Genomic DNA, 13,163 nt, shown 5'->3' on the forward strand with positions numbered 1-13,163 from the left:
CCAGGTGTTGGGGATACAGGCCCAAGGAGGCCCACTGTTGCTGCCCATATGCATCTCATGGTCTTGGAGGGGAAGGAGGAGAAATGGGGCAGTTACAGAGTCGTGTACTGGAAAGGGGGTGGGGAGAGCCCAGAACACCAAGAAACCAGGAATGGAAAGCATTTACCAGAAGGAAGGCATGGGCAGCCTGTCTGTCCCCAGCTCAGCCCTAGCCCCAGCCTGCCGTGGGGCTCCAGGGCCTTCTTGGGGTTGCCCCTGTACCAATGAGGGCCTCCACTCCCAGGCAGACACAGATCCCAGTGTGAAAGAGGGGGCCTTTTCAATGCACACACTAATGGACTCAAAATTGGGTAAAAATCGGCAGCACACCCACCTCTAAGAAGACTTTTTATCTAAACTATTTGGAATTATCCATCTAGTTTTGACAGGCATCCAGGAAAGGAAATTCCACACACCACTTTGGCAGGCCAGGCCAGAGTTGAAGAATTCTCACTGTGGAGGAGGTTCCCTGTGTGTAAGCCACCCGCCATCAGGGACTTTTCTCGTGGCCTAAACCTAGACCCCTAGGGCAGTGTGATGAAACCCTCCTGCCCTCCACCCACGGCTCCCCTTCCAGCCCCCTGGCATTTGCCCTGTGGTATGACAGTCCCCATAAAGCCGTGACGTTCTGGAAGATTCGGCTCAGACTGTGCTCAGTCTGGCTGTTCTTACAGACAAAGGCCTCACATACGCAGAGGTTAACCCCAGCACAGGTCACCTGGAGAGGACCTAATCCAGGCCTCTTCCCGGGGGCCAGCTGTGTTCCTGCCCCACCCCCATCCCCCACACATGGCTCAAATCCAAGGCCTCTCCCGCCACCCCCTCCCCAGCTCTGTCTAAGTCATCACTTGGCTACGAAAAGTCTCCTTGATACTTCCCTCTTGTCTTTTATCTTTTTGGTTTTTATGTTTGAAAAAGCTGATAACCTTCCTATCCTTCTGTTCCAAGGGAGTGTGTGTGTGGGGGGGGGAATGTGATAAAGGGTGGGCAATCGAATTAACCCCTGTTGCCTGCGTGGCTAGATCTTAACCAAGTCCATGTGTATGGCCTCCTTTGTCGGTGCAGTTTTATAACCTAATTTCCCTACCAAAACATCAGTGTTTACTTAGTAAGAAATCTGCTCTTTGTCAGCTGAAAACAGTGATTTCTTTATTACGGCTCTGTGTAGGGAGTGACAGCTGAAAGCCGGCGGCTTGGCTAGGTCTGGTGGAGTGTGTGGGTCTGGGAACGGGGTGAGTGGAGGGTCGAATGGATCACATGCGTATAAAGACGTACGTCGGCCGCAGAGCAGGCCTGTCGGACGGGCTGCGGCGGGCCAGGAGGGAGCCTGGGCAGCAGACAGACGGAGCAGCCCAGATGAGCCCACTGGGTGACAGGGAGACAACCACCGGGCCCCCAGAGGCTTCCCAGCAGCCCACACAAGTTCACGACCAGCCCTGCGGTCTCTCAGCTCCCCACCACAGAGCCCCCGTCCGCTCAGCCAACTTCTAACCAGAAGCCAACCATCCTCTTTAAGATTTAGGCTTATTAAATATTGAAGACATACAAAAGGATGAGCAAAAGCATGGTTAAGATATAAAAGAGTAGGGGTGCCTGGGTGGTTCAGTTGGTCGAGTGTCCGACTCTTGATTTCAGCTCAGGTCATGATCCCAGGGTCGTGTCGTGGGAGGGAGCCTTGTGTTGGGCTCCACACTGAGCATGGAGCCTGCTTAAGATTCTCTCTCTCTCTCTCTCTCTCTCTCTCTCTCTCTCTCTCTCTTTCTGTCTCTTTGTCTCTCTCCCTCTCTCTCCCTCTGCCCTTCCGGCCCCCAGCTCTCTCTGTGAGAAAAAAAAAGATACAAAGAGTAGGAATATCATACGTGTCGTTCCCTGCCCAGGCGAGGGACTGGGGACACGCCAGCACCTTTAGGGTCCTTATGTGCCCCTCTGCTGCCCTGCCCCAGGCACCCTCACTTCCACCACTCAGATTTATCATCCCCTTGCATCCATGATGGTTCCACTCTATGTCTGATTCCCCTAACAACACATCGTTTAGTTTTGCTTTGCGTGCTTGATATAAACAGAATCATTGCAAGTGTATTCGCTGGGAACCTACTTTCACGGGTCAAATTATGTTCCAGAGATTCACCCGTTAATGCATGGGGCCCTTGGGTGGTGAATTCTCATAACTCTGAAGCAGTCTGTATTGACAGGCATCCGGGACGTGTCTTTGTTTTTGCAACTTCAAACATCATCGCGGTGAATGCGCCTGTCCCGTCCTCTGGGCCCCACGTATGGCTGGCTGTTCTTTAGAATAAATGTGTGTCTGGGAATGAAATTGCTGAGTCATGGGGTGTTCACGTTTTAACGCTGGATGTTGCCAGACTTTTTCTGGGAGGTTTCGCCCCCAACAGGGTTTGAGAGCTCGGCTTGCTCCACATCCTTGTTAGCAGGGTAATGTCAGCAACATTTAATTTTTTGCCACAATTTTGGTGTCTCCTGTGATTTGGATTTTCTATTTTCCTGATTACTGGTGAAGCTGAGCATCCTTTCGTCTGTTTATTGGCCAATAACGTTTCCTTCTTGCGAAGTGCCTGTTGAGCTGTTTTGCTCATTTCTGTATGGAGGTGCCTTTTTTCATATTGATGTGAATAAGCATTGTATATAGTAAGGCCACTCATTCCATAATTAGTTATCGGTGTTGCAAATATCCTCTCTCAGTTTGTGCTTGTTCTTTTCAATCCCATGATGAGGTGTCTGCGCGAAGGGCAAGTCAGGTGATGGACTTGGGAACCCAACTCAGGTTCCCAACAAACACACTTCCTGGTTCCCCACACATTCTCCTCCGACCCAGCTGTGTGGTCTGACTTTCAGCTCCGGGACTCTGGTAGCTGTTTCCCGATACGACCTGCTCTTTGTTCAGTTATTCTCCTGCCTCGGAACCCCAGGTCTGCGCCACTCACTGCCTCCTTTCCGTTTCTCTGTAAGAATTGAGGCCCAGTTTCAGGTGCCACCTCCTGCGGGAAGCCATCTCAGATGGCCCCAGCAGATTGAGTAAATTCTTTCCCTCCCACCCTCTTTCTGTTCCAGTACTTTGTATACTGTTGGTAGGCTACAGTTAGTGTCCACTCTCCTCTGCGACCCCAGAGGTCCCAGCGTGGTGATTCTGTCAAGGCGCTGAAGTAGACTACAGGCTTAGGGGGCTGTAATTTCCCAAACTCATGGCTGGATCCCCAGATTCATCGCCCTAACGGCTGGTCATCAACATAGCCTCATGGGGACTCACACGTCTCTGCTGAGATCTGTGCAAGCATGGGTTCAAGGTGAACCTTGGGAATGTCAGAGTTGACCAGACACCCCTCGTGCAGCACTTGTCAGGCAGGTTTCTTATTTCCTCGGTGTGGGATGCTGGCCAAGTCTTCCTCAGTACCCCCAGCTCCCCACCCAGTGCCCTCAGAGGCCCACACTCAGTGAACATCGGCCGACAGAGGGACTAACGCATGAACCCACGAACAAATCACTGAATGGCTGGATGCTGTGGTCCCAGGCCCTGTTTACAGTTATCCTTTCTGCTGATTTGTAGAGCTTCCCCACATGGGCAGAGGGCAGCCCAGGTGCAGGGGAACATGCAGATTTTCACAGAAAATGAACTGGGCTCTGATTTGGAGAGAGGCAGTTCCCCAGCGCTTTCCCAAAGAATGTCAGTTTGCATCTCTTTACCCTTGCAAACCCCCTGGGTATATATTCTGAATGGGACCTGATTCCTGGAACTTTTAAAATTCCTATACGGAAAGCGCCAGAAGCAAGCTTGCCAGTGTGCACTCTCACATACCCCAAATGAACCAAACAAACAGAAGACCAAGAAACAACAAAAACCCTTGCAGGAGAGATTGAAGTCCACCCAGAGGAGCTCATCGGCCGTCTATCTGCTATCAGGCACAGGGCCGCGAGCGTTGACACATGCCTGGCCCTGGTGCTAAGGAGCCCTGGCTCGAGGAGGTTCAGAGCAGGAAGACCAGCTTTGGGGTATTCGTTGGCCTTCTAGCAGATCAGTGGGCCCAAGGCCAGCTGCCTAGTGTTTCCCAGAAAGTGGGTGCCTGGCCCTGAGCGGCTGGGTAACGGCAGAGGGGTCACAGCCTCCCTACCCTGAGCCCTCTGACTCCACCCATGGCCCTGTGATCCTGGTGGGTGGCGGCCTCTCAGCCCAAAGGCGGGATGAGTACATGCGAGCCAGCGGTCTCCGGGGTGGGAGGGGCTGGCATGTCAGGGCTACGTGCAGGGCGCGTTCAGCTATGGGGAGCCAGTGACCGTGTAATCCGGGTGGCAGGCAGGAAGGCACGCTGCGGAGCCCTGTGAGCGTGCTCAGATGCCCTCCCAGCGTGGAGGGGAGTTTCCCCTTCCTCCCCAGCTTGCTGCCAACGGAGCGCCCACGGGGGACCAGGCCACTCCAGGAAATAACACACAGACCCTGGTCTCTGAGGTCTGAACAGTCTCGGAAGACAGGTGACGGTAATAGTGACAGTGATGTCAGGATCTCCCACGGGCCTACTCCACACCAGCACAATATGCTTTACATACTGTCTTGGCTCCCAGCAAGCTGCCGCAAACTGAGTGGCTTAAAACAACAGAAATGGATTGCCTCGCAGTTTTGGAGATCAAGAGTCCAAAGTCATTATCACTGGGCTGAAATCAAGGCATTGGCAGGGCCGTGCTGCCTCCGTAGGCTCTAGGGGAGGATTTATCCTTGCCTCCTCCAGCCTCTGCAAGGCCACCAGTGTTCCTTGGCTTGTGGTCACATCCCTCCAGCCTGTGCCCCCATGATTACACTGCCTCCTTCTCTTCTGCATCCCTCTGCCTCTCTCTATTCTAAGGACACTTGCTCTGGCATTTAGGACCCCCCTGATAATCCATAATGTCACCTTACCTTAATCACACCTGCCAAGCCTTTTTTTGTTGCCAATACAGTGATATTAGCAAGGGATGAGGAAGGACATAGATGCATCTTTGAGAGACAAGGTCAGCCCCCCATGCTCACCTGCCCTCTGCTTCCCACCACGTATTTGTAAGAGCGGCATTGCGATGGCTGTTTATAGATGAGCACACAGGTTCAGAGAGGTGCCTGAACCGCTCCAAGCCACGCAGCTAGGAGTGAGCTGAGCTGGAATCCGGGCCTTCTGCCTCAATGCCTATGCCATTCACTGGACACAATCCCTGCTTCATTCATTCATTCATGCATTCACGTAGCAGCCACATGTTAAGCATGCCGTCCGAACCCCGGTGGGCACAGGAGGGGGTGCTGGGGAAGCAAGTGAGCAGGAGTGGACCTGAGCTTGCTCCCTGGCTGCCCGTCCAAGGCGGGGGACAGGCCCTGAGGGGCTCACTGCAGGTGCCCAGTGCTCGGCCAGGATGGACATGCTCAGGGTCCAGGGAAGGAGCTGTCCTCCACAGGAGTGTCTCATGAGGGCCCTGACCTCCTTGTGGAGCTAGGAGGCTTCTTGAGCAAGGGGGCCCTGAGCTGGACCCTTGGAGGGAGAGGTTGGAGGTTAGCTGGGGACAGAGGCAGGGCACGACTGGAGTAGCAGGTGTGGCACGGGCCCAGAACCAGAGCGGAAGCACAGGGAGGGTGGACAGTAGAGGCAGGTGCGTGACCACACAGGATCTCTCCTGCTGCCACCACAGCTTTCAGTCACCCTGAGAAGCAGGCCAGAGCTGAGGTTCGTAAACCTGCAGCCCCAAGCGACCAGACCTCTCCTTCCTCAACCTCAGCAAAGGCCCCTAGAGCGGGCTGTGGCTGTGACCCCTAACACCGGGTCCCGGGGTTCCAGTCCAGCTGTGCCGCTGACCTCACCACAGCTGTGCCACTGCTGCTTTGGGTCTCAGTAGTGCTGTCGGTGAAATGGGACACAAAGCGTCCATCCCTGCCTGTTTCTGGCCCGACTGACCTGCCACAGGGAAAGGTCCATCAGGAGCCTCTCTGGGTTGCCAAGAGTCCTTCCTGCTGGCCCCTGGCCCCCACATGGGAGAGTTTGCCCCAGTGGCTCCTGCTGAGTCTGAGTGAGTCAGCATCCCTCAGCTCTGCATTGTTCTGCTTCTCCAAACAGCACCGTGGGTGGGGTACGTGTGCCCCATCCCTGCACTTCTGCCCCTCCTCCCACCGCAGTAAGGAGCGCGTTGGTACCTGCCCCTGCACCCTGGCTCAGGCTGTGCTGTGGGTCAGATGCCCTCCCTATCCCTGCCATCAAACACAGTCCTACTCACCCCTGCAGCCCCACAGGAGCCATACACCCTTCGGGGGCACATCCCCATCCTACCAGCTCCCAGGGATGGTGCCCATACCCAAGCATGCAGGCATGCTGACTCGGGCCCAGCCACTTTGGTGCTGAGCCGTGTGTGGCTGTGTGGGGGTCTCATCGCCTTGGCCTTGCCTTCTCTCTCCCTCCAAAACTCTTGAGCCAGCACATGCGGAGGGGCCCAGGACTTGTTGGAAGATAGCACTGGGTCCACTCCGTTCTCTGAGTGTCTTCCCTTTGCTCATCTGTTAAATCTGTAAAAACAGGTGGTGAGCACGGGGTGGGCATCTCCGAGGCACCCGGGGATGCACTGCGCACTTCGCTTACGGAGCTCATTCCATGCCATGGCAGCCCTCGGTCAGGCCCTAGTGCCCCATTCCCTACAGGCAAGGTTGTGGAGGCTCGGGGCAGAGGGCACAGCCAAGGTCCGCAGTAAGTGGCAGGGCTATAATTCAGACCCAGAAAGCCCAGGTCCCACCTCCAAGTGTGGGCCGCTCCCCTCAGCCTGCACCCCACCCCAGCTGGGGTCGGCTCGAGGACCAGCTGAGGCAACGTCTGCAAAGAGACACCAAGCTGAACTTGTCGAGGGCGGACGGCTGAGGCGGAAGCTTGCCTTTGGGTGGACCTCTGGGCAACGCGCCAAGCCTGACCTCGCAGAGTCAGAACGGCCTAGCTTCCACTCCGCTCGGCCACTTAGAGCTCTGCAGCCTTGGGCAAGTCTGGTTAACCCCCCTTGACCCTTGGTTGCCTTCTGTTTAAAATGGAGGTAATACAAGCTGCCTTGCAGAGTTGCTGGATGTGTTGCGTGCAGCCGGTGTTCGGCCAAGGCTGACCCCGCCGTGTGCCATGGCAGCGGCAGGTTAGGGCCAGGACGGCAGCCGTCCAGCTAGGTCTCCGCTTGCTTTCCCCGTCCTTACTCCTCTTCGCGCCTGGCCACCACTCTGGTCTTCGGACCTGACCCAGAAGCCTTGTCCAGCGGCATCACCAGGCCCCCTCCTGGTAGAGGGGGAAGGGAAGAGGGTGGAGGAGAGACCCTGCTCAGGAATCGCCCTGTCCCGGTCCTCCCTGCAGCTTCCAGGAGGAGCCAGGCCGGCCCTCCTGACCAGCGCCAACACTGGGAGGGCAGGAGTCAACTGCCATAGGATAGGCCCCCCAGAGGCTGGGCCCCACTGCAGGCCACTGCCGCCCGTCGCCAACAGGTGTCCACACACCCACATACACGCACACGCGTGCACATGGAGGCAGGGAGGCGGTTGCTGTTCCTCTTACCCAGAACCCCCCGTTTGTGCCTCATGCCCACACGTCAGCCCCCCCCCCCCCCCCCCATGCTCACCTGCCCTCTGCTTCCCACCACGTATTTGTAAGAGCGCCATTGCGATCGCTGTTTATAGATGAGCACACAGGTTCAGAGAGGCGCCTGAACCGCTCCAAGCCACACAGCTAGGAGTGAGCCTCAGCGGCCCTGGGCGGGACACCTACCACCCTGTCCTTCAGTCCTGCAGGCGGGAGGGTGGACAGGCCCGAGGAACTAGGGCTCCGATCTGCGTTGCAGGATGCTGGGCCCAGGATCACTCTGGGCCAGGAGAGGCAGTGTTAGTCAAAGCTTCCCTTGGCTGTTGCCTATGATAGAAAAACTTAGCTCAAACTGGTTTAAACGAACAAACAAGCGCATAGGGTGAGATAACTGAAAAGGCCAACGCTACGAACTTCTGGCGAGGCTGGATCTGCACTAGGAGCACCTAGTCCACTGCTAGCTTAAGCTTATGCCCGTCTCTGAAACGATCACCGTACATGGGAATGTGGAATGCTCTGATCAGCTGAGCTCAGGTCACATGGCCCCCACCCCCAGGAGAAAAAGCAGAGTGGGTCCAGTGGGTCCAGTACAGATCCAGCCCAAAGTGCTCTGTTCCTCCATCAAGGCGTAGCCTTCGCACACACAGATCCTTATACTCTAGCCTTTCTTTGCACGTGCTGCTTCCTTTATTCGTAATGCACTTCCTCACGAATTCCTACTGACCCTTCAGAACCCCTCGCAAATGTCACCTCCTCTGAGAAGCCTTCCCTTACGCTTATGTGCAGAGTTAGATAATTTTTTCCTCTGCTGGAGCCTTTATCAGACTGCCTGATGCTTACCTGATTTGGGGGTCCGCCTCTTCCACTAGGGTTCCTGGCTCCCTATAGGTCCTGGGCACAGAGCAAGCACCCAGGTCCATTTTGTCGGGGATGTGAGCAAATACACAAAGGAACAAATGGTAGAATCAGGCTCAGGTGAGCTCAGAGTTGGACTGCAGGGGAGAAGGCAATGCTTAAGAGCAGTGTCCAAGCTGAGCAACTTACAGTCCAGTTGATGTCGGCCTGCAAAGCCACCTCCTTGAGTCTCTGCCCAGTTGCCAGAATTCAAGGCCTGGACAGGCCATCACTGAGACCTGGGTTGGGCCCCCATGGCCAATGGCATAGAAATGGAAGAAGAAAGGGAAGTTGTGGCTGGGGGTCAGCCTTAAGTGCTGGGTCAGATTTCATCAACAGACGTCTGTCCTGGTGTCAGCTCACAAATGCTGGTAAGCACCCAGCAGGCATGGAACCTTCAGTTGGGCCCTGGGACGGGACCAAGAGACCCCGGGTCCCTGAAGGACCTGCCTAGAAAGTTGGCGGTATTGCTGTGATTTCGGAAGCTCCCTGCTCCCCCACACGCATTAATAATGTTTGGAATTTTGCCATTTGAGATTCATTCCTTTGGCTTTATTTGGTCTGTCAAAATGGCAATCTTTTGGAACCTTTGTGCCCTTGGATCCTTATCGGTCATTCACAACACAGTGCGAGGGAGAGGTTCTGGCTCCTTCTTGAGAGCTGGATTGGATTGTGCACGGTGATGGAGTGGAAACGAAGACAGAAAAAGAAGCTGACGCAGAGTGGGGAGGAAGCTGTCCTGCTCTTGTGTGTTGCCCCTCTCTGATCCTGCACCCACCTGAGCCCTGCTCACAAGAAACCACAGTCATCAAGAGCACCCGTTTGTCTCCCGAGGGGATGGGCACAGCACAAGCGTGGGCCCAGCCCACCTCGGTTGGTTGTGGTTCTACTATCTGCAATCTGAGTGACCTTGGGCAAGAGACCTCGCCTTCCTGGGTGTGTTCTCATCTGTAAAATGGGCATGAAGTGCCTTCTTGGTGAATTTTTTACTGGGATTAAAAACAGAACTACATGCACGATGTCCTTTGACAGCTGGCATGCAGTCACCCCTATCTTGAGGAACTGTCAGGTGAGGGCACAGCAAAGTGTCACCATACAGAGGGGACATCTGGGGAGCCTTCCCAGAGGAGGCGTCTAGACAGTCATCCACAGCTGTGTTGGCTGATGGGCCTCTTGATCTGGATTCTGGGTGCCCAGGTCAGTAGTTGCTCCCTACCCCAAGATGACTTGTTGCAGAGAAGGGAAGGGTAGAGAGTTAATGCCTGCTAACCCCCTGCCATGCACCTAGCACTGGTCTTTGTGTGCCGTTCTGGGAGGCACCGGGGAGGGGCAGCATGCTGGCTGAGGCCCCCCAGCTAGGTGGGAAAGGTCAAGGTTAGCAAGAGAAAACCAGTGCTTTGGAAGGCCCAAGCAGTGCCCAGGTGCCGGTCCTGCCCCACTGCTTCCTGGCCCCTCGGTCCCCTCAAACAGCTTCCAGAATTCAGCCCTGCTCCTCATGTAAAGGAAGAACATTTGGTTGTGCCTGCGCTAGAGCTCTGCTGGCCTAGATCCCATGGCCTCCAGGCCAAGAGTGACAGCACTCCCGGCACTGGGAAGAGCAAAGGGTTGTTCTGTGTGCCCTTGAATAGCCCTCTGAGCTGACCTGTCTCACCAGCACACCCTGTGAAAACTGCATTGTGGTGGGGGGGAGGGGCGGGGGTGGAGGGTGGGCAGTGGCCTCTCTCAGCTCCACTCCCCGTCACACCAGGGAAATGGGTCCTTGGCAGTGTTCTCTGTGGGGGTGGGTGGCCCCTGGGATGAGGGGAGCACTATCCCGGGAGTGAGGAGGACTTGGTAGAGTCTTAGCCTGCGTCTCTCTGGCCACACAGCATGGAGGGTGACTTCCCCTCTGGGCCCAGAGTCCTCATGAGCTCCCTGTTCCCTTGAGGGCCGCAGAGGTCACTGTCCCCTGAGGGGCGGTATGGAGGTGTGAAGACATGTCCCTGTTCCGGGGGGGGACTCGGGCCCCACCCACCACCTCCAAGCCCAACTGCTAGGTTGGGTTGGATTCCAGCCCCTGCCAGGGCAGGGCAGCCCCCCAGGGGTGCGCTTGTTAACCATGACAACACCTCTCTCCAGCCTCTTGCTTCGGAGACACTCATCTGGTCAGTGGAATGGGGTCACCTCGGACAGACTGGGGCTGCCGTGTGCCCTAAACGTGTTCCTTTAAATCCCCATGTAGTCACTGGTTTGTCTCTTGGGGCCTCAGCTGTTGTCACTATGCCCTACAAGGAGACCCTGGTGCCAGGGAGGCTTGGACAGGCCACTAAGGCCACCGGCTTCCATGACCATAGGCTGCTGTGACCTCAACCCTGGCCAGCGTCCTGCAGACCCGGGAAACTTGTGTGTTTCAGGGGTGGGGGGCGGGGGGGAAGGACAAAGGGGTCTGAGGACAAGAGGTGCCTCACACCGTTCTCCAGAACACCCTGCGTTGACTGAAGTGGGCTCAGCCTTCCAGAATGTTTACCCTTCAATCCCAGATCTGTGCGCAGGAGTCAGAAGTCTCCTCCCCGCCCCGCAGCCCGGCCCACAGGTGTTATTCTCCGAGTATGGTCCTCATAGAACACCTGTCCTGTCGCGGGAATGTGAGTGTCCATCCTGCCCCGGTCACCATGCCCGAGGCAGCGAGATTGGCCCTTAGCAAGAGGACGAATTAGTCTGGTTCTCTTTCCTCCCCACCCTTGGACACATAGCACCCCTGCCTAGAGCAAAGACGTCTCTTAAGCTCCTTGTTCTTAATGCAGTTCACTCACAGGTGGACTGGGCTGGGCAGGCAGCCTGTGAGGGAGAGCAGCTTGAGGCCGTGACTCGTGACTTACCCCGGAGACTCCCTTCTGCTGAGTTCAGGACCTGGCAGTCATACTTGTAGCCGTCACTGAAATGCCTCTGGGATGCTAGTTCCCTGCCCGGTGCTAGTGTATAGAGGGACCTCAGATGGAACCCCGTTACCTGGGAGATGGGCCCGTTAACCCAAGACCAGCAGCAGGCACCCCAGGGGTAGCAGGGAGGAAGGAGCAGAGAGCTCACGCCTGGGCAAGGGGCTTCAGGGAAGGTGTCCCCGAGGCAGTTCCCTCCCCTGGGCTTACAAGGTAGAGAAGGGATTTGCCTTATAAGGTGCAGGAGGGCATCGGAGGCCAAGAATCGGTATGGGCAGAAAGCACACCAGTGTGAACGTGGCCTGGCAGGTTTGTCGGGTCTGCGAGTCCATTGCAATCACATCGGCAAAAGCTAGAAACCGATGTAGCAGAATGCTTAGGCCCTCCCAGCGGGGAGTTTGTGAAACCCAGATGTTAAGACATCTGGATGTCACCTGCTTGGGTCCCGGCGTGCACGGTTTTCGGGCACTGTTAAACACAAGCAGTCATTATCTGTGGTTCGCTGCAGCCAGTGGACAGACCATCCCCACTCTGAAGTAACCAATCCTAACAATGCCCTTGCCCACATCCAAGGCCAATCCCATGGGGGAGGTTTTGACAGCCTCCGGGGCACACCTGGGTTTTGCCCTCCAAGTGTGGCACTGATGCTGTGATAACAGCTCTCGTTTACCAGCTGACGGCTGTGTCTCAGGTACCTTTTGGGGGACTTTCATCCTTAGGGCAGCCTCATGAAAAAGGCATTATTATCTCCGTATTCCAGTGGAGGAAATTGAGGCTTGCAGAGGTTAAATCGCTTGCTCGTGTGACTGAGCTGGTAACGGCTGAGATCCTAACGCGGGTTCGTCTGCTGCTAACACATATTCTTTTCTTTGTGCTGTGTCGGATCACAGGGAGACCCCACGTTCTGAAAAAGTGGAAATTGTACCTTGGTAAATTTGGTCACCCGTGACTCAGCTGTGGTTTCATAGCTACTTCTCTTCTAAAGCCCGATTTTTCTTTAATGGGCAAGTCTTGGGGTAGATGACCTCAGATCACCCCTGCAGCCAGCATGCGGACAACCGCCTAGAAGCTCCAAGTGAGCAGCAGGCCTAGTGGAAAGACCCCGTCCTTGTGTCGAGTGGAGTCCGTGCCCCCTGGAGGACTGAGCAGGGGACATGGAGGTGGCCCTCGGCCACGCCAGCCGGGCCACAGGGACCAGGCCAAGTGCATGCCTCACCTTTGGTGGGCACCCAAGAAGTGAGGCTGTGTTAGCATTAAAAGGAATTCCAAAAGGGGCACCTGGGTGGCTCGGTCGGCTAAACATCCACCTCTTGATTTCAGCTCAGGTCACCATCTCACAGGTCGTGGGTTCAAGCCCCACGTCGGGTTGCATGCTGAGAGTGCAAAGCCTGTTTGGATTTTCTCTCTCTCCCTCTCTTTTTGTGCCTCTACCCCCTCCCAAAATAAATAAATAAACGTTAAAAAAAAAAATCCGTGTAAGGAGAACTAAAAGGATATTGCAGAATTTTATTGCAGCTCAGCATTCCAGAACTCTTCTTGAGTTCTGGTCTGCTCCTTCGCAATTAATCCTGTGGCTGGGTGCTCCACAGCAGCAACTACCCCTCTAAACCAAAGTTCTCTACTTTCAGGGCATCTCCCGATTCCTCCCTTTCTCTCAATTCTGTTAGGAACGTGAGCTCTTTGGGGCACCTGGCTGGCTCTTGATCGTGCAACTCTTGATCTCGGGGTTGTGAGTGTGAACCCCACGTTGGAT

The 13,163-nt window shown here is 55.6% G+C and overlaps 1 protein-coding gene across 3 annotated transcripts in view; it reads left to right on the forward strand.

The window, feature by feature from the left end:
• Positions 1–13,163, forward strand: part of GLI2 (GLI family zinc finger 2) — a 259,960-nt gene that overhangs the window by 205,655 nt on the left and 41,142 nt on the right. The gene's annotated exons all lie outside the window — the stretch shown is intronic.

This window comes from Prionailurus viverrinus, chromosome C1, assembly GCF_022837055.1.
Source record: "Prionailurus viverrinus isolate Anna chromosome C1, UM_Priviv_1.0, whole genome shotgun sequence".
NCBI classification, from domain to species: Eukaryota; Metazoa; Chordata; class Mammalia; order Carnivora; family Felidae; genus Prionailurus; species Prionailurus viverrinus.